This window comes from Streptopelia decaocto (genome assembly GCF_964273445.1).
Source record: "Streptopelia decaocto genome assembly, chromosome: 2".
Taxonomy (NCBI): Eukaryota; Metazoa; Chordata; class Aves; order Columbiformes; family Columbidae; genus Streptopelia; species Streptopelia decaocto.
Genome location: NC_138655.1, coordinates 43380398 through 43403023, shown reverse-complemented (window position 1 = coordinate 43403023; position 22626 = coordinate 43380398). Strand labels below are relative to the sequence as shown.

The window sequence follows — 22626 nt, the reverse complement described above, 5'->3', positions numbered from 1 at the left end:
GCAGGCACTTATGTATATTTAATCCAACTTTGTATATGTATTTCTGGATTTACTTCATGCCAGAAATTCCCATGAATAACTGTGAGATAATTATATTCTGCTTTAAAAGTGAACCATTTGGTACATTAAACATGTCTCAGTCTGGTGGCAGTTTGCCTTTTTTACTAGAAGCAATGTAGCCAGTGTATTTCCAAATCCGACAGATCTTGGGGTTTGTTCTGACCTTAATGATGTAAACAACCATGGATCAGAAATGGAGTCACAGGTATTTAAAATCATGTCTGTTGACAAAGACTTGTAGGATTTTTTCTTTAAATTCTTGGTAGATCTTCAAGAAAATCCAAAGGAGGAAGATCCTATGGAAAGGCATATCTTTTCATGACAAAGACTTTCCCATCCACCTCACACCACTTGGTAGCTGTTATCTTGTGATTTCTTTAATCCTTGGACAAAGAAGCTTATAGCTACTTAACACTAATGCCATGTGCCTCTCTATGGGTGTGTATTGGTTATTCAGCATCTGCAGAAAAACTCAGCTTCTTGTCTTGAAGTTGAATCCTTGATGATTCATTTATCTGACAGTTCTAGTGTTGGCTGCAATGCAACTATTGCCAAGTCCCAAAGGAAGAAATCTACCATTCATCTTCTTACTTCCACCACCATTTTTGCAGAGGCAATGTGTTCAAATAAAATCTTCCTTCTTTTCCTTTAATCTGAAATACTCTCAAGTTGAGTATGACTGTACAGAGATCAGAATCAAGATTCAGAAGTCATTTGCTGGACTCTAATTATTAACAATTTCCACAGCTGTCATACAGTACCTCAGTTTTAATTGGTTGTACTACTAAAAGGAGTACTTCTGTGCACTGAGACGTAGGCTATCCTCATGTAATTTAGGCAGCCTGCTGTAAGCTGCCTTATGGGTAAGTACTTAGAGGCTGTTACTTACTACAAAAGGCTTCCCCTAAATTAAAATAGTGCATTTGAAATTAAAATAGTGCACATTCTGCACTAATAAAGTAATAAACTATGCTCAGTCAAGCTGCTCTATGTCACTGCAGAAATTTTAAACAATCAGACTGTGTTCTCTTTTTAATATTGTTCCATTTGGAATTGTTCAGAGACCTATCCTGAAAGATATTTTTTTTTTTTTTTATGTTATTGAACATGAATCATCACAGCAGTTGCAGATGTTGCACAACTATTAAACTGAGAAAAAAAAATCTTCTGGCTTTAATGTTTAATTCTATTCGATTATTTGATTCCTTAACAAAGATGTAATGAGGCAGTGGTGCGATAGCTTGAGTAACCTGCACATCAGTTATCAATCAGGTTAAACAAGATATTAAAGATATGAAATACTGTTTATAAAGATGAGGCCTAAATTTAGAAAAGATGTTGCATCATTTGAGAGGTATTGTGACTTTTAAATAAACAGAAGCAACTACACGTGTAGATTCTGACCAAAATCACACATATATTACTGGGCTCTGGAAGCTCTGAAAATATATTATTTTGGTGATTTTTAGCACATAAAGCAATGCTACAATGCTCTGAGCACCACTGGGATTTGAAATTAAATTAATTACTAGTTTTTATTCAGGAATGAGCCTATCACCCACTCTGTTGTCTCTATAAAAATGAACATACTGATAGCAAGAAAAACTTTTAAATGGAACAAAATTCCATTTGAAATGTATTGTGTGAGTATGACTTATATCCTTCAAATTACAACCTGATTGTTTTTTCTAAGCACAAGCATTAGCTTGTTGTAAATGGTCAAAATCAAATGTTGTATGAAAAACATACAAAATTTAATATTAATATATATGACATAACAAATACAAACCTTAGTTTTAAACCTGTCTGATGATTCTCAGAGCCTAAGGCAATATGAGTACTTGTGGTTTATCAAAAGCATACTTTTTCTCAGCTAACCATTGTTAGTGTTTTTCTTTCTATAACCTCTACCGGCACATGGAGTACTCAAGAGAGGTGTTTACTTCAAAAATTCCCACCAAGTTCAGGTGGCATTAGACGAGTCTCCAAGACTATCTTTGCACTGCAGGATCGTAGAGAATATCAGAGACAGTCCCAGAAGTGCACCATCACCTTATTCTCCTTGTCTTTCTCTTCTACATCCTCATCTCCATGGGTAAGGAGGAGGCTGATCAGGCCAGGGGGAGCAGCATCACGCCTCTGTGATCAGGGTGTTGGAAGACTGGGACCCCGGGCATGACAGGATGCTCATCTGCTCTGCTGTCTAGACATAGCCTAAGTGCACTTGTTACAGCACTCTGACAGCAGTACTGCAGAGACATTTTTCTTTCTTTAAAGAAACAGAAACAGTAAAACCATGTAAATGCAACATCTGTTTTACAAGGTTAAAACGGAAGGCAGTAAAAGCAAGAGTCAAGAGATCTGGTTCATCTCATTTTCTGTCAGTGTAACTTCTGGATAATTCAGACATCATCTAAGAATAATGGTATGTGGAATGTTTTTTTCAAAGACCAAAAAGATTTTATACATGTACAGGGTTAATATGTAATTCATACATCTTTTGCATCTATATTCATGAACATTCTGTGTAGAGCTGTACCTGTGTGTATGGCTATCTGTGTATGTATGCTTGTGCATCTTGACTGGCTTTTATAATGATAGAAATAAATATTGCTCATTAGAAAAAAAAAATATTTTCTGATAGTACACATATTGCTTAAAGCTGTGGGCAAAATGCATAATCCAAAAAAACCCCACATTTTTCTCCTGGTGATATTATTTATTTATTGCTCCTATTGCGTCTACAGATACTGAATTATTTGTTTCATTATCTCTTTGTACTTTCCAATACACAAGATCCTTATCTACAGACAGGCTTCAATAGAATTGAAATTCTTTCTTAAAAGACTTGTAACATATTGGCTATTTTCCCATTTGTCGGACAACAGATATCACTGATGACATCTGAATTAAAATTACTTTTTTAGGCAAAACAGCAGGACAACTTTAATTTTGTTAATATTTTGAAGAAAATAGATCGAGGGGTGAGAACATTTATAGTGTGTATTAAACAGAATGTGAAAATATTATTCCAGAGTGTTCTGCACATACAATTCCTTTATCTGAGGATGAACACCGACACTATCACTGTCTTACAGATTTTGAAACTGAATAACAAAGCAGTTATGACTGTTATTATTGCAATGTTAATAGCAATTTTCCAGTTTCCTGCTAAAGCCATTTATATCCCTTTCTCTGGGTCTGTCAAGTATCAAATTAATAAATGCACAATAAACATCATTAACAAGAAATCAATAATTACTATACTTTACAGTGTGCCATCCGGGAGTACCTCATCTTTCAAGTTTAAGGAATTGCTGCAGTGATTACATTATGTACCAAAAATTCATGGGTAGTTTAATAGTCACATTCACCATCATAAGTAACTCATTTATGTATGTATGTATGTATATATGTGTGTATAGCTAAGACATACAAATGGTTTTCAGATCCTTAAGAATGAAAGGTGTCACAAAATGCTAGACTTCTGCCAGCAATTCCTACACAGAAGTCAAGGAGCTAGGCCAGTAAATTCCAGAAATGGTTACAGTGGCTAGCAACCTGGCTGGAAGGTAACCAGCTCTGTCCCTTTCTGAAAGGCAAAGAGTACTCCTGCCTTTCTCTAGCAGTTCCGAAGCAGAGCTGGCTAGACTTTTGCTTTGCTTTATGCTGTTTCCAGTAGGCTTTTAGGAAAAAATACTAGGAGGTGGGAGGCAGCAGCGGTGCTTCCAGCTCTTCATGGTTTGCCACAAAATAGAGATATTTATAAAATACATTATTCTAGAAGAAAATAGGTATTCTCATTTCCCCCCCCGCACACACTTGTTTTCCTTTTGTATTCGCTTTTCCTGTTATCTACTGACAGAGTATAGTGCAGCTTGTTGGCTGAAGGAGAACTTGAGTGATATTTTACTGTTCTAGCTACCAGCTCCATAGCCTGATCTAGATCACTGATGCACAGGGCTTTCCATTTTCATTTTTGTCCTCAGCTCATGGGAGAGACATAAAGAGATTAAAAGGGATAATGAGTCTGATCTGAAGCCCTCTGTGGGTAATAGCAGAGCTGACAACAATTCTGTTTCACAGCAACTTGTGAGATTTGGGGATTTGTTTTCATTCCACTTTGGAACAAGTGGACATTTTTGCTAATTGAAATTCATTTGAAGCATTTATGTTGACTATAAAACGTGATCTTTTTGAAACAGGAAGAAGTCTGTTTCTTGGGTATGAGAGGTGAGGGTTTCATGTTAATCCCCTCTTCCTTATAACATGGGACCAGGTTTTTCATCCCCAAACTAAATAGATGGGTATGTTAATACCTTTTTCATCCAGACCATCAGGCAATTATGTATAAGAAGAAAATAATTTCCATTGGTTCCAATGGTCTTTGAATCAAAATTGTAGAAGCAAATAGGGGTTTTCCTCTTAATTTTTAGCAGGTAAAAAAAAAAAAAAAAAAAAAAAAAGTAGAAATTTCTGCATTTTAATCCACACACAGTAATGGAACAGTTTCTTTTCTTTACTCAGTCTTACCTGTTGTTACACTAAAACCACACTGAATATTGTTTCTTTTAGTACTGCTTTTACTATAGGGAACTGTCTAATAAACTTAAATTAATTTTCTGAAAAAGTTCTAATTGATAAAAAGTAGCAGTTGTGATTTTTCAGTGGTTTCAATAATTTTTCTTTGATGGACCTGGTAGAATTAATTTATGAATTACACAGTAATAGTGTTGAGAGACAATCCAAAACGAATGTCCAGTTTGTAATCTGAAAGAATTAATTCTCATCTAAGACACAACTATAGGGAACTATATCAGTGTCATGCATATGAGCAGATATTGCTGTCAAAAGCTGTTTTATAAATATAAATATGTCCTTAGAAACACTTAAGCTTTCAAAAGAATGAGTATTTTTATCTTATTTTTTTTCCTAATTTTTAATTACAGGTGTCTGAATCCTGAGATTATGCAATAAAGTGTATTCCTCACAGATGCTGGGGGCTGCTCATCAGAGCCTGTGGGCAAGATTGCCATAATTGGCAAAGAATGTGCCCATAAGAGCACATAAGTCTAAAATAATTTCTTTTTACTTCTATTTAAGACTTCATTTTTTTTTTTTTTTTAATCAGAACTCCACATATTCTCAACATTTCCAACTTGATCTTTTCTATGTGGCATTTCAATTTTTGAAAGATATTTGTGCACAGATTTGCAGTACAGAGATCACATAAATTGGTGATTGGTGCTGGTGCTGTGATCATTAAAACACAAAATCTTTTCTTCAAATCTCTAATATTCTTTATGTTGTCTATATTCTTTTAAGTAATGGTTTCATATATTATTTATATATGAATTAAACATACCTAGCAAGAACAAAACTAAAAATTTAACATCTGGTACTTCAGAGTTCTTTTACAACTACAATATTTTGTTGCAGTCAGAATACAAGAACCCTGATTGCTGATTTTCAGGGACTAGTACGGTGTATGTGCATATGTGCACACAGCTCTCCATGACTCTCAGCATGCAACATTAAAAAATATTACCATTATTATTCCAACTTCTGTGAGGAGTTCTCTGTTGTATTTTTGCTCTTTCCTTCTTGTAGTCTCAGACATAGCTGGGTAGAAATGTAATTAAATGTTCACATTTTCATGGTCTGAATGAGCAAGAGCAGTCAGAAGAGATTCACTGACTACGATATCAAAAGAAATCAGACTGAAGACAGTATCTGAGCTGTTATTGTTTGAGCAGTATGCAGCTTAGCGAAGCCTGTAACATGGGAATAGCTCAGGGTTGAAAGATCTCAGAGTGTCTTGAGACTTTAAGCCCCATTATCTAAGAGCTAGCGATATTAAGGAGGCTTCGGGGAACTCAGTTTCTTGAAAGACCTTGGATTATCGCCCAGGCTAGCATATCAAGTTCAGGAGGGTCAATGGGAATAAATCTGAGTTTGCCAGACAGATTTAAGAGTTTTTCTAAGATCCTTTTCAGCTCTAAATGCCAGTCTTCAAGGTCTCTCCACAGGATCTTCACATCTGGGTTGTAGTTTTAATAGAGTACTTATCACAAGAGACTGTGGAGTTATCTCCTAAGTGATTCTTCTCTGTGATCTGAGAGCATTAAACCATTTTGTGACCAGAGGAAGCCACAAGCAAAAACCATAATTTAGACAAGAGAACCATAGAAGCCAGGAGGAACCTTTTTCCTGTTTTACCAAGAGGAATACAAAGAATATGTTACATATGTGGCAGTTCCTTGAACTCCTCACTTTTTATCAGAAAGAAGCTTTATAATGAGAACTGCCATATTTCAGCTTTGACATTTTTTTCCTCAGTGTTTCAGTTTGTCAGAATGTGTTTCTTTGTCCAGGAAATAGCTTCAGGTTAATAATCTTTTCTCTCTGCAGAGAGGGAGCCAGCATGCTAATGCAAAACCTCCAGGAAGTAGCCAGCACAGGTGTTGAAAGTAAATGATTTATCTATTGGCAGCTGTACATCAACTTCTGTACTGGAGCTGCTGCAAATGATTGTTCCAGCCTTCATTTTGATAAAAGGGCACAGAGGAGCTTCGATGTATATCAGTACCCATCAATACTAACTTGGATTCAGATGTCAATCAGTCAAACCAGCTTGCATGAGCTGTACATAGACGGGTACATAGACTTTTTGTTATAAATAGAATTAGTCTGATTTTATTTTATTTTTTTTTTTTTTTCAGAATGCTTTCATTGCAGAAAAGCCAATTTATCAAAAGCATTTTGGTGGGGAGCCACAGTGGCACTAAGTCAGCCTGACAGAACTGTGATTTGAAATAAGCATCAACATAAACTGATATTATCAGCAGAAAAAATAAATAATTTTTTCTGGTTTGAAATTACTTCTAAGTTTGCTATACTGAATGAAATAAGAACACATTATAAAGGTTTTGACTGATGTGAAAGGAGCCTTTCTGATTTTTTTTGTCTGGAAAAAATTGAGACATTTTATCCATAACATGGTTCTTCCTACCAAACAGAAATGAACTTTATCCCCATTTCTGGTCTTACTGCTAAATTTCACAAATATTTACATTCTAAAATGCAAGTATTGCATATTTTTAAAACTCTGGTACCTTTGTATCAACCTTTATGTAAATTCTGGGTTTGTTTTGTTTTGGTTTTGTTCTTGTTTGTTTGTTTGTTTGTTTGTCTTCCTTATAAGAGCTATTAATCAACAACATAAACCAAATGTTAATCCCAAATGTTAACTCAATATTTTCTTCTAAAAATAAGCAAAGTACAGAGTTAACATTTCTTTAAAACATTCATAATTGCAGTGGCATAAAATATAACTCACTGGTTACTGCCGCTTGGAAATAAAAGACAGGATTTTTTATTCATTTCATAGCCATGCACCCCTACTCATGATGGGTTTTGCTAAGGATTTCATAAGTTTGTGATTCATTTATAGTTAGTGTCCCAGTAACATCTGCAATGAAAATTAAGATTGCTTTGAGATTCATATCTACTTTCTCCTTCCCTTTTTATTTTTTTTTAAGCTGAGGCCCTTGTTGAAGGTTAATTAACCTATAAAAACTATAGTGTCCAACTATTGCATACTGACAAGTGGTTTGTTTTCATTATTAACAAGCTGCAATTAATATTTGAATACATATTAAATTATGGCTATTTTAATCACATCTGCAGATAATACCAGATCATTTTTGAGAGGTAATACTAAGGGAGAAATAGAACCAGCATATACTTAAGAGTCAATTTACTCTTCCAAAAGCAATAAATAATTTAATTCAGTGTATTTAAGCAGTACTTAATTTTTTCTTCAGTCAACCTTTAATTATGATTACACAAAATCTACTAAAATAATTAAATATGTGCAGAAGAGAATAAATGAATTACTTTTACACAAATATTGGTAACAAAATAAAGTGTTTTTATAAGCTAACAAATAGCTAGTGGGTACAAAACAGGAAAATCTGAAAAACTCAGTCAATTGAAATTCAGAGGGAAGCTGGTCACCTGAATTCAACTTCTGAGTCACCTGTGGCAGAAAGTAGGACACATGTTGTTTTTAGAGAAAATGGAATATTAAATGCAGTATCAATATTTTAAGGCTATAACTCTGCAATGCTTTTCTCACTGTCATTTTTCCCCCCACAGAAATAACTATTAAGAAATTGCTAAAATGATTGATTAAATCTATATATAAGACATTAATTTTGTTTCTTCCCTGTTTATAAGTGTGGTTAAAGCATTCCCACAAATGCCTGAGTGAGTGGATTTGCCCCCAGGAAGGGGGACGATGACACGGGTAGCAAGACCAGAGCTCTGATCTGGGACTAAGATGATGCAGATACCATTCTCAGTTTTAGCTGATCACATCTACAACTTGAAAAAAACACCATGTTTATTCCATCTTTCATTTTACTTCTGTGAAAAAATTGTTTCAGAAATATATATTTATAGAAGGTAATACTTGTAAGACAGATTATTGCTGTGAAAGACAAGTAGAAGTGGATAGTCCAAATTCATTCCTAGGTTTCATTGCTGCTGATCACATCTCAGAAGGAACACTTTCAGTTTACCATGCCAAAATGTTTATTTGTTTTTTCTATGAAAAATTAGAAACCGTTTGAGAGAATGTTTCTTATACTAATAAAAAAAAAAATATTCAATTCATGATTTCTGAATGAGATGCTGTGGGTGTTTTTTAATATCTGTGAGCAAAACAGTGCTGGAATTGCACAAGGGCTTGCTTTGCCCTGGAATCAACAGCTCTTGGGAAATGCTGTATCAGAGCTGAGGCTTTAGCTTGGTACCTTCATGTTTTTGTAATGAGCAATAATCTGGCACACGCATACACAGCACAAAAAACCTTTGCAGTAGGCATGTCCTGGAGGAGGCTTACTTCAGAAAAGTGGCAGGTCCTGTTTCAATGCACTTACAGGTGAAGTGTATTTTCTGTTTGTATCAATTACAAGGGCCATGAGGGCACTTCCAGTCCTTACTTTCCCCAGCAAACCTCCCCTGGACTCCCACTTCTGCCCATGAGATCAGAACCAAATTTCAGCTCCACCCAGAGCCATTAGTCCCTCCTGTAGGACACAGGCACACATAGGTTTGCCTGCCTGCAGTTCTCTCACAGCCATGCTTGTGCCCAGCCATGGACCTCGCTGAACTGGACCATGCTTTGTGGCTTGTCTTCCCAGCTTGACCTTGGACCTGACTTTCGTCACAGCACCAGCTAGGTCCCCAGTGAGCCATTGACCCTTGCAGTATCCTGATACCACCCACAAAGGGGCACATCCTACAGAGCCCTCAGCAGCAACCTGCTTGGAAAAGCTGTTCTGAAGCAGCTCATTGAGACAGAGGAGATGCCCCAAGTGTGCTCCTTCTGAGATATGGATAAGGTGACCATATGAAGTTGTGCTGGTTATGTCATCTGTATCAGACTGAAGCAGAGAAGTAGCCAACAACATTACATTTTGTGGGACATCACTGGAAGACCAGCTTAGTAGATAATACCATGCTTCCTGTGACTAAGAGTAGTCTGTTTAAACAACAACAAAATGTTCCTTTAATTGCATTTCTGCAATTCTCCTTAGTCTTCATTTTGGACCTTGGCCAAGCCATGGAAAAACACCGAGGTGGCAAACAATGCCTTTTCTGACAGACAGCTAACCAAGGTGGCCAAAAGGCAGGGGCAGGCTCTCCTGAGATGAAAGACCTGTTCAGCATTAGGTGGGGTTTTAGAAAAGACCGGAGACACAGAGCTCTAGGGAACTGGACTATTGGAAGTAGTGTAAGAACCATGTTCAGCAAATGGCACCAAAGCGTGGTGGAAGAAGCACACAGTGGTATCGTGAACCATGTCACAGTTGTGAGCTGTTAATCCATTGCTAGGTGAGGAGGGAAAAAGTTCAGGACTGCCTACATGATGGAAAAGCAATGCTGATTATTTGGTAGTTAAGGATCTGGAGTACTTGACTCATTAATGCAGAAGTGCAGTGGACTACACATTTCTGAGCTGGGGGCAGTTTCTTCAAGAAATATTGGCAAATGGTACAGCTCTCACAACAAAGATGGTTTTCACTAGGGTTAGGTGTAGGTTATGCACACAAACCTGATGCACCATGGCAGAAAACTACTTGGATTTTATACGATAGGCAAACTAGGCCAGGTTCTTTCTTTCGCATGTGCACTGAGCATCAGCACACGGTGTTCAGCACACATACACTTATCATGGTCCTCACACAAAGAGACATCTACATCCCCTTCTCTACAGTGGAGCACCCATTCTTTGCATTTATAGCAAACACTGAATTCATTCACAGAACACCTCCTTGTTGTTGTGGAACTGAGGAGGAAAATCTGAGCTAAAGCAGTTGCCTTTTTTTTTTTTTTCTCAGAGAGATGCCATGGTGCTTCCAGGCAGGAAGGCTTGCCTCATTCATCCATGGGCAGAACCACCCCTCCATTTCTTTGGCATCCATAGAAATAACTCCTTTTTATCCCCTCTCCCTGACTGGGAGCTATGAGTGTGAAAAAAATATTGAGCCATCTGAAAGCATTTGCTGATTAAATAGTCATTGCTCTCTTCATCCTCCCACAGGCAGGCACTTGGGCCAGGTTGAAGATTCTGGGCAGACCATGTCCTAATACCCATCTGTTAGGGATTATCTGTAATGGGTATAATTTTGTAGCTAAGCCTTAATACCTCTTTGCAGAGTGGTTTCAACTTTTGGCCAAAATTGCAACTTTTCCTCTATCCACAAAAATTGTCTCAAGTATATACTAACGATCTTTAATGCCAGGAACATAGCAATCATTTTATAAACTATGACTGTATCCACATATATTTCCAAATGCTGAAATCAATTAAATTATTTGCAGATTACATCCCATATTTTAATTCCACCGTTTCATCTTTTAACTACCAAGTCAGAAATAATTAAGCTAACAGAAATAAATTATTTCACAGTCTTAGTAATCTTTTATTTGTTTAGTTTTCTTATGGAGACTCATAAAAGATATGGAGTGTAAGTTAGTTATTTTAAATTATATTTGTCCTTTATCAGTTATTTGGCTTCCAAGGGGAAAAAAGTTTTGAACTTTGCAATGTGTAAAATTGATTGTTAAATGCACAAAGGGTGATTTTATCTCTTTTGGTGAAGAAATAGGTTAATAGTGATAATGCAAAGATAAGCTTTTTATTGAGGATAATACAGAAAATAAAATAATTGACAATTTTCTTAGATCTTACACCTTATAACCTATGATTTGTCACTTGCCTTTTCTCATTTGTGGTAATTGATTTTAATAAATTAATTACTGAGGCAGATAATACAGATATTTTCCCCAAAACTAGTTAAAATCCTTTGTTATAATTCTATCCAAATTCTTTTATGGGTTAAAAATACTCATTAACGAGATGCAAGGCAATTTTAGACTGGCATAAATAACAACCAGATTGAACATGGTGTACAGGCTGTGTGTAAACTTTGGGATTAAAGAATGCATTTAAGACTATGAACTTCACAGTCTGGGTTCTTTGAGGTTTGTTTTCAATATACATGGGTTTAAATTCTCCAAGCTTCAAGATAATTTGAAAAGCTCAGAATTTCAAAGTAAAGTTTACATAAAATTCACGGAATTGTCAATGTCTTGTTTACATGTGAAAAGGGGGATTTTAAAGTATAAGAATATTTGGTTCCAGTTTGAAGAAACCCTGTGTCTCTCTTCGGGTCTATGTGAGTGTGAGCTTTAAATGGATTGACAAGGGCTCTCGAGAAACAAATCACAGCAGCAAGGAATATTATGGAATATAGCTGCGGCTTTTTTCGCCACCCACAGACTGTAAAAGGCTATTTTGGTCTCCATAATTTCCCCAGTCAGTTTTTCAGATTACAAGCCATGGTGACAAATGACACATTATTTTATATAAGTGTGCTATATACTGGTAAGTCAAGTGTTTTTCTGAAGTTAGTTTAAAGCAGTTGTGGGGATACAAAAGTGAATACGCTCATAGACTTTTCTGGACTTGGCTGGGTGGATTATTACCAGTCTGTGAATGGAAATTAAATACAAAGTCATCAGAAATTGGGAATGTGCTCTGAATTTGGGAGTAGCAAGGTGCTTATAGATGATCTTGTGACCTTCTTGTTATAAAGTATGTGACACCTGTCCTTGAGGGAGTTACATTTGTGATTCTGATTGCTATCTTTTCCAAAAGTGGATATTCTATTCTCATAGTCAATAAAAACTCATCAGTGCCTTATGTTTCACTTCAATTTGTTTGATATTCTGCTTAAAAAGATCTTCTTGAAGACTAATATCTATTTATTGAGCACTTTAATGTGAATAAATAAGACTACTTACTTTGTAAGAATTAACACCATCTAGACGTCTATTAAAGGCACATTGTCAATGAAAAAAAGCATGTTTGTAAATGAACATCAACCATATCTGGTTTCAGGAACAGATTTTCACAGTCAAAACAGCATACCTTGCCTTCATTTGCAAACTGAAATGTGTTTCATATTGGTGATGGCTTAAAACTGGTAAAGAATAAGGTTCTGTCCAGGAAAGTATAGGTAACAGTGGAGGGCTGTGATGTGTTCCCAGAGGTGCTAGGACCTGCTACATGAATGGAAAGCCCACTGTTGCAGTGATGTTGGATAAACAGGCCCTCCTCTCTGCTCTCCAAAGCATCTATAATATTTTTCTTACATATTCATCTTAACTGTCCCCTACTATAGTTTCCTTCCCCACACACTTTTGCAGAGCTTTAGTTCTCTGCTCTTCATTTCTCATCACTTTCACACAGAGACTTATGTGTGACAGACATAGACACCAGTGCTTGGCTGCCTAATGTCAGAGTCATTGCCCACAACTGAAGTGAACTATACTTTACGTAGAAAAAAAAAGAAAAAGGAGAAAAAAAAAAAAAAAAAAAAAAGGACTGGGTGCTGTAATAATTTTGCTAAGGGAAAAGGAGACAAATGACCCCTTGCAGATAGATAGTCAATACAGTTTTACAAGGCATGTCACTTGCTTTCTTGTTGGGTGACATTCTTCCTTTCATCCCCATCTTTTTTTAGACAATGCCATTTTATCTTCATGCTTAGCCTCTACTTCTTCCATTTTTAATGCTATTCCTCCTCTGTCACTCTATCCTTGTTGGTGACCTGCTGATGCTGCAGAACCTACAACAGAAGTCAATCTACCACCATATTTTTATGTGAAATTTAATTAGCATTGCCCATACTTCACAAAACCAATTCTGGCTCACCCACTCTGACTTTAAATGTTGATTCATGGGCTTAGGACTACATCCTAAGCTTACCTGAAATCTGATTTCTCTGTATGTAAGAAACTTGTGTTTGTGCTGCCCAGAACAAAAATACAACACAAAATTAACCTTCATGTGTAAAACTGGCAATCACGCTTATTTCATGCAATCATGTAGCACCTGTTTGATAATGCTTAAAAATATCGCACATTATTTTTACCTGGTTTGGTAGAGCTCATCTTCAACATACTCTTGCTGCTAATGAAACTTGTAACTAACACATATGTATTCTGAAAAACGTAGAAATAGTTTGAAAGATCCGGAAGTGAAATTAGAACAACTAACTCTTGTGAAAATTAAAAATTTCTTTCTTTCTTAAACTATCCTACTCTTCACCACCACATAAAGAAAAAAGAGAGAGGTCTCCAAGAAAATGCCAGTTTTCCCTACAGGTGGGGTAATATGACGTACCAGTTAATCTACACCCAGGTTTGAGAGTGGTATGTGAATGTGTCTTCAATACTGAAACAGAGGAGGTTGTCCCTGTTGGAACTTGAGTGTGTGATTGGCTTCAGTCAGGGTAGTTAAAAGATCATAAAAGATTATTTGTTTCCACTTCGTTTAATAACTGTGCTCTCAAGGGTTGAGCATCAACCTTCTCAGCAGAGCATGAGCAAGGAGGGTTGCAGTTCAGCTTTACTTCTGTGTTTGACTTTGAAAAGTTTTTTGTTCATTACATTTCACTTATTGCAAGTCTCAGACATGTATTTTAATCATCCTAGTCCTAATATATGTATACTTGTAATAATTTATTTTTTCAACCTTGTCAGAATTGTCAGTTCAAACCATTTAATCTTTCAGTAGGACCACAATAGCGAAGATAACTTGGTTAGCTTGTAGCTATCAAGAACTCTGTTAGCATCAATCAGTATTAAGAAATAGGGAAAAATAAGGATCTGTATCTCTAGATGAGAACTGAAGTACAAATCTGTTCAATTAGGCATGAAACCTATCATTGCATATTCTTATGCATTTATCAACTCCATACTTAACTGTATTCTTCAGAGCAACTCTATTATACTTGCATTTAGCTTGCATGAAGCCGTCTTTTTAAATCCTTTTCCCTTTTAATGGTTCACTGCACATTATTGAAGTTAGTATTTATAAAAGGAATTCATAAAGAGCAAAACCATTTTTGTTTGCACCAGCTTGACGGAAGAAGACCCCTTACCTGTAAGATGCATATGAAAACTACTTTTCATTCCAATAAGCCTAAACGAGTTGAGAGGAAAATTGCTGGCAGAGGAGTTAACAGTAAAACAAAGCTAAATTTCCTTCTACTGGTCTTTTTTATTTTGACCACTCTTCCCGATGCCCTCAGCTTGACAAAATGAAAACACTTCCAAGAGCAAAAACGGGCCCCAGAAAATGTGGATGAGTCCACGGCTGTCCCCCTCACGGGGGCCGGCTCTGCCCCCAACTGAGCTGCAGCAGAGGCTCCGTTGTCCCGCAGCCACAACCGCGACACTTGCCTGCCCGCTCCCGCAGTCCTACACCGCTCCGGCGAGCGGCGGCAAGGCCGCTCCGCTCCCGCTGCGCCGAACCCCCTCCCGGCATCGGCCTCGGGGGAGGCCATGGAGCTCGCTGCTCCCCGCAGCCAGAGCTGGGGGGCGGGTTGCTGAGCAGCGGCTCCCTCTGGGCTCCCTCTTTCTCCTTTTTCCTCCTGCGTTAATCCTCCTCCTCCCCCGCAGCCTTCACGGAGGCGGGTCCGTACCTGGCAGCCCCAGTCCCTGGGGGAGATCCGGTTCGCCCGCGGCGGCCGCCCCTCACCGGCCTGTGCGTATGGGGTGTGTGTGTACATACATACAAACATGCATGATACATACGTGCGTGCGTGTACATCGCACTGATCTTTCGCGTTATACCGTATCATTTCAGCGCTGCCCGACGGGGAGAGCGATGCTTGGGAGGTGATGCCCAGGGGGGCGCAGTGTGCCGCTGTTAGAGGCGCAGACGTGCGGAGGAGGAAGAGGGGGGGGGAGCACGAACGGGCTTTAGCGGGGAGCACCCCAGCACATGTTTCGCTTTTTAGTCCCCCTTCTTGACCGGGGCTGCCCAAGAGAGCGGAGCTCGCTGTGCTGCGGTGCGGGGCAGAGGCCGCAGAGCCGTAGCCCGTGTTAGGGGCTGGGAGACAGGGGAAAGGGTCGCGCCTGAACTGGCAGCACCTCTGCCTGCAAAGTCAATCTGGCAAAGTGATAAAACCGGCACCAAATTTCTTCCAAACACGGGGGGCGATGCGTTTACTCTCTGGAGAGCTGTTCAGGCGAGACCCACTCACGCACCCACGAGAAACGGCGCTCGGGGAAGTTGAGCAAAAACAGAGGCTCACTGAGGCGGGAGAGCGGGCGGACAACTTTCCCACCTGGGCACGGGGCATAATCTACAGCCGCAGCAGCCCAAGACCGGGGAGGGTTACATGGGCTACAGGCGAGTGGGCTCCCCCGTGGCCTGGGGCTACACCGTCTTCCCCCGGCAGGCCAGCAGCTCCAGCAGCGCCGACTCCGGGAGCCCTCGGTCCCCGCACGCCGGGGGTCACCGGATGCCGCGGCAGGCCGGACCGAACACAGCGGGAGGGCCACTTTCTCCTGGCGTGCCCGGCAGAACCTCCCGCAGCCCGCCGGAGGTGGCCCCCCCAGCGGCGAGGCTCTGCTCCCCGCCTAACCGCCCGCTCGCCCCGCTCCGCCACGGGGGCTGGCCTGGGGGGAGGGCTGCGCGTCACCGGATCTCGTGGCGCCGGCAGCGGGGCGGCGTTACGGAGCACCCCGGGAGTGGCGGGGGGGCGGGCGGGGGTCCCGGGCGGGGCCGGCATCGCCGCGGCTGGCTGCGGCCGCGGTGGCGGCGGCGCGCCGCCTCGCATCCCTTCTCCTCGCCTGGCCGCTCGCCGCCGCGGAGGGGCGGCGCTGCCTCCCCGCACTCCCCCTCCCGGCGCTCCCGCTCCATCTCCGGGAACGGCGCGGGGAGCCCCACGCTCCCCCTCGGCGCGGCGGCGGAGTTTGAGCGGGCGGTGAGGGCTTGGGTGCGATGCCGTGTTAGCCGGGGGGACGGAGCGCGAGTTGACGGAGCTGTGGCTGGCACCATGGGCACCGGGCTGGGGGGCGCAGCGGCCGGGCTCCCTGCGCGCTCCGGCTGAGCCCGGAGATGTGCCGGCGCCCTGTGGAAATATTTTGGAAATAGCGCGGAGCGGTCCGAGGAGGACGGGCGGCACAGCGTTTCATCAGCTGAGAGGAGGTCACTCGGCGGTGCTGTGTAGGCAAGTAAGCGCTCTTTTTCTGCTGCCTTTTCGCTGCGTTACGTTCGTCTCGAGTGACTTTTTTTTGCAGCTGTTGGTCGCCCGCTCCTGGTTTGCGGGCAGGATGGTCCGCGGCGTCAGCGGCAGTTTTCAGGCGCTGAGATGCGGAAGGTTTGTGGCTGGGATTGCAAGGGAGCCCCACTCCAACTCTGCCGGAGTCCGGCGTGGTCATCCCGCCGGTGCGGATCTCCGGCGTGGTAGCCGGGAAGGAAGCACAGTGTCCCTGTGCTTCCCACTTCTGTAACTGTTAAGAGGTGATGACTTCTTATAGACGTTGATATAAGTGCCTTCTCCTTTGTGCTGAGCCGTAACTATATTCTAGGAATCTCTTAATTGCTTTCCATGAGTGCTTGGTAGAAAGGCAGGGTGCATGCTAACCTTTCAGATCCACTTAAGATAGGTTTAGCCATGGATCAAGATAGTGAACCCAGAGTTCTGATTTTTATGCTTTTAACTTTCTTGTTCCCTACCTAGTGATTTTCTTTGAGATGCTTTTGCTGTGAGGATATGGTTTGCCTAGTCTTGTTCGTTTGCTTACTTTTAGCCTATGGATATTTATTACTGTACTTGACATTGCCATTAAACAAAAAGTTGACTGTAATTTATTTCAGTATATAGAGCATGGTTTTCAGGCAGGGGACTAATTCTGCTCTTGGAGGAACTCCACTTCAAAGGAGGAGGCCCATGGGGTTGCAATCTCTTGCTAAAAACTGAAAGAGCTCAGAGCGGACTTGTCACTCTGCAAGGAATGAATTCTGTTCACCTTTCAGCACTGATAGCATATAAGATAAGCAGCCTGTTTTCCTGTACCTATGAAACACCTGTCTCTGAAATGCAGGGCATAGAGCTGTGAATTCTAGGCAGGTTCGGGAGAGAAAGAACTTCAGACAATGTTAAATTAACTTTGCTTGCATTGATTTCCTTGACGTCTTCTCTATGAGCCCAAAAACTACAATCTTTTACAGTGACCTTGATGTTCTGGCATGAAAGCAGCAGAATAAAAGCATTTTCATAGATTTATAGCTAAGCTCTGACATTTCACTAAATGCTCAGTCAGTTCCAGTTAATGTGGTAGTTTTAGCAGGGGCACTGGACATGGTATGTGTGTAGGAAATAAGTTGAAGAAATAACTCACTAATAGTGATGAAAGTGTAAATTGCAATGTTGTTAGTATACGCTCCAGCAGAAAAGTCACTGTGTGAAATGTTTGTTGAATTTTGGATGTTTCATTTTCTAATCGGTGAGATCTCTAGCAAAGTGAAGTGTGGGTGTGTGTGGCAATCTCTGAGCTTTGATTTGTCAGCAGCAAGAGATCTTTTTGTGCATTGAAATACACATTTTACATAGATTCAATATTGACATAATAAGATTAAAACATGTTGGGATGTCAGTGTGGTGGATGTGTAACTAACTCAAGTTTATAACAGAAAGATAAAGTAAGCCTCTCCCGTAATGGTGGATGGAGATCACTGTGGGCAAGCTGGCTGAGGGGAGTGTAATTTGTTTCAGTGCAGTTTGTGAAGAACGTTCCTGGGGTTGATATTTCTGACTCTGAAGATACTGTATAACATGATTAGAATAACTGTTGCTAAACAATGGGACACAAACCTATCCATTACTTAAAACACTCAGTATCTCCTGTGTCATATAAAAAGAGAGTATAGTTTTTAGCAAAGTCTGCCTATGGTTTTTTTATAGTAATTCCTTCCTCTGTTGCAGAGTGGCAGACTTTCTCTAGGCATGTGCAAGGGAGATCATAAAACACTGAAGCATGCACTGAATTCTTTTGGGCTACATATTACATTCAAGATTTCCACGATTAACTTAAGTAACTGATTATACCTGATTGTGTAAATAAATGGGGTTTAAAAACTGTTTAAAAACTTTGTCACTTCTGATGCATGTTACAAAGCCCTTCCTTTTCTTTTCAGTCCTTTGGAATAATCTAATGCTATACTCACTTTTTGCCTGGAGAGGAAGAAAGCATAATTTAATGATGCATCATTTGGCTTTTTCAGTATCTTGTCCCATAGCTATGAGATAATCTAATGAAGGTTCCTGTCACTGAATGAAAGAACATGGTGCTCTAGACTTTCACTTACAGCCAGGTTTTCACTCTGGTACATGCCCAAAGAACTGAGTTTTCACAGTTTGATAGGAAAAAAAGAAACATTTATTTTTCTGTTTTTCTGTTAAAAACTTGAAAAGAAAGGGGAAGAGGTCTTTAAATATATACTTTAAAACAATGGCTTTAAGACATTAATCCAATCCCTTCTTTTTCTTTTTTTTTCTTTTAATCTTTTGCATGGTACTTGTCAGAAAGCCTTTCTGTGTACTTATATTTCAGTTTAAAATGTGTGTAGTTCTTAATTTTAAAAATTCAGGATTGGCCATCATACAGTTCACGGTCAAGCTATTCTAGTATCCTCTTTAATGTTTGGTATCCCAGTTTGCTTCTGTCATTTGAATCGTAGATTTCCAAAGTATAGTATACTCAACTGTAGAGCATGCATTTTTATTTTAATACTATGCAAATCACTATCAGAGAAGATGTTGATTTGGTTCAGAAATTTCAGGGCAATCCCAGAGATTACATTTCTTTCCTGATTTTTTTTTTTGTATTTGCTCAGACGTGCTGTTTGGCTTGTCAGGCATAACTTTCATGAACTGACAGAAAGACCTGTAAGCAAAATTAAACATATCAAGAGTTAAGCATGTTTTTTTTTCTAGTCAGCCCAACCCAGCTGCATGTGCCATTTCTATCTATTAATCTTAAATCAAATATTAAGACAAACAAACAGATAAGAGATGTAGTCTGCTCTTAGTTCTTCCCTCTGAAGTTCTCGGATAAATAACTTTTCTTCATGCTCATAATTTAGCACTGGTCCTTGTGCCTGAGCTACTAGGAAAACTGATCCTGTCAGTATTTCTTATGAGTAGTCATCATCAGGTCTGCTTGTATGCATTATTAAAAAGGTAAGGAGTTGTGGTGAATTATAAGAAATGTCAAATGGATTTAATGTATAGTGTTTCTTGACCCTTCTCATGGCTGTGCTTTCAGTTCAGGTTTCCAGGGAGAGGCCTGAATGTGGGTGGATTGAATCCCAATTTGAGTCTGCTGCATCAACATCTACCTCTGGCAGGATGCTGTGACATTGGCTCAGTATGATTACACAGCTGACCTTCTGTATTTGCCTTGAGTTTTACCTACCCAAACTGGAAAAGTTAGAAAGCCTTACTGTCATTATGGCCAACCTAGGTTTTCTGCATTCCTGTTGCAGATCAGAGGAAGGAGAGAAAGCATACATACAAAAAAAAAAAAAAAAAAAAAAAAAAAAAGAAAAAAGAAAGAAAACCCAAACCACAACAGATCGTGGCTCAAAGATAACAGTTCTAATCAACACCAGGGAATTCAGTGGAGATACAGCCCATGAAATTCACATATATATTTAGCTATTCAAGAGACAAATTATTATCTGTCTTGAGAGATTGATTTAGTAGGTGATGTGTCTACTCCTAATGAAGTAGAGGAGCTACGTGATTTGGAAACAAAGCTTTTTTTCTTTCCACTGTGTACTTCAGATGTAGCTGTCACTGTCACTTGGGACTCTCAGCCTTATCTTCAGAATTAGCCTGAGTTGGCTGAAAGAGTTGGAACTCTCAGCTGTGTGATGAGTCTGGTGGTGCAGGAGCCAAGGGCTGGGCTGTTTCCTGGCGACTTACTTGCTCTCTTCAATTTCATATAGTAATGAGTAGATGGGTGAGACGTTTGGGATGAGATTAATGTAATGACTGGTTCTCTGGATTACTTTGGGTAGTGCTGGACAAACCCCTAAAAGTTCTTCACTGTGATACTATTGTGAGACTAACAGTAGATTTGAGTTACATATGTATAATTGTTCTGAAAGCTGGGGTTGGGGTTTTGCATGTGAGGGTGAAACATGGATAAATGATACTGCTGGACAAGGTTTGCTGTGCCTCTGAAGTATTCAAAATGACTTAGTGATAAGGCATGGGTGGCTTGTGGAAGGCTGTGCTGTACCTTCCACTGTGAAAAGCAGGAGGTCCCCCATGCCAGGATCTGAACAGAGCTGAACAGTCTTGCCCTGTAGGTGGAAGTGGATGTTCCCGAAGTGGAACAAGCCCTGGAGCAGAGCGAAAGTCCCGCACTGGTGCTCGCAGGGTGCTTTTCAACAGCCACTGAAATTCCTGTGTGAGATACGTTTGAGGTAAAGACACTGATGTTTTACTGCTTTAATACTGGCACTGATACTGTCTGTGAAAGAACTCATGGCTTCAGAGATGATGTGAGTGCAATTGATTGTTGGCTCAATTGATTATTCTGCAGGTAGTTATAATCTTGAGACTGTTGGATTTTTTATTTTTTTTCCTATAAAGTATTTGTTATCTGATGTTAGATTTGGGTGTTCCTTCCATGGTTGGATGAGATTTTGGTTCAAAGGTGTGCTTTTAAAGCAGATGACATGAAGCACTTCTGAAGTGTTGGTTAGAGCTTCTGAGATAACATTATCAGAGGAGGAATAGTATATTCATCAGAATATTCTGAAGTTTGGGTTTATGATACTGTTTTCAGTCTCAGTTTATTTATTCAAATAGTGGACAGTGTACTGACTTTATTATTGAAGATCTTAGAAATGACTGTTTAAGTAAATTTTATGTTTTTTTTGGTCAAATTATTTAAATAGACTTAACTGTGAGCAAAAGCTGTCTGAATAAAACAAAACACATGCCTTTTTCCTCTTCACCTGTTGTATTATAATTATGTAAAGGAATATGACTACCCATGAAGAAGTAAGAATGAGAATGCTGTTGGTGACATTCTTCTTCCCCTTTCTGTCAAAAACTAAAGGGTATTTGAAATCGTCCTGTGTAGATGACAGAATCTGACGAGTGATAGCAATCTTACGTTCTGATTCTTCTTGGTGTAAAGATTATTTTTCTATTTTTATTGAATTTAGTGTAAAAATGTAACTGATTTCAAAAGGTATAATACTAAGGTCTTGGAAATCTTCTCAAAGTTTGATATTAATACCTAATGTAATTGTTAATATGTGCCTTACTATAAAGCGTTGTTTCTTATTTACAGAACTGGTTCTGAAATTCTTTCTATGAAATGCTTTGCAATTTCTAAATATATATTCATTCAAAATTATTATGATAGCTTTCCTTAGTTGCTCCACATGGCAAAATGTTTTGCTTGGCTATTTTAACAGTTGTGAATAATGAACTGCATGTTTCAGCTTCTGCAAAACAAATGGACATTGATTTTATTTGGCTTGCTTTTGACCCCTAAAGAAGTAAAGCAATTAGAATGATACTTGTAAGAGAACTGTCTTCTCTCTCTCTCCTGTCTTTTAAAATATATTATAAACAGCCTTTGAGAACTAATCTACGTTAATCAGATTTTTTTTCAAGTGAAAAAGGAGGGGAAAATTATCAGCTCTGCAGTTGTCTTGCAGCTCTGGGTTTCATCACACACAGCTGTCTGCTTGTATCTATTTACCGGTTGGTATTGCAGCTGTATGTCCCTGAATGCAGCAAAATTCACAAACAGTTCTTTGCGCAACTGTTATAATCAGTGTTTAAGTAGCAAATATTCATGTGGCAATATAAGAATTGGGTCCATGCAGAGCAGTTGTTGTCGTGTAGCAAAGCACACACTGATGCATGTGTAGAGCTCATCATTGAAGATAGATTTTGACTAAAAATCAGCATCAAACCTGTGTCTCTATGGGTTTTAACATTTGGAGTCCTTTCGTTCTCATTCTGTGAGTTATGTGGTTTGCTTTTTTATGAAACAACTTTATGAACGTACTGTGTAATATATAATAAAAATTATTTTCAAAATCAGCCTTATGCTTTAACAACATGGAGGAATGGATGTAAAAGCAAACTGGGGTTACAG

General features: G+C 39.5%; 1 protein-coding gene across 2 annotated transcripts in view; it reads left to right on the top strand.

Moving 5' to 3' along the window:
* The first annotated feature begins 16460 nt into the window (after window positions 1-16460).
* SNTG1 (syntrophin gamma 1) overlaps window positions 16461-22626 on the top strand; it is a 330365-nt gene continuing 324199 nt past the window's right edge. The window contains exon 1 of one of the 2 annotated variants that reach the window (XM_082045789.1): window positions 16461-16665. The gene's annotated coding sequence lies outside the window, so the exon portion shown is untranslated. The remainder of the gene's footprint in view (window positions 16666-22626) is intronic. The other variant, XM_082045788.1, reaches the window with a different exon arrangement.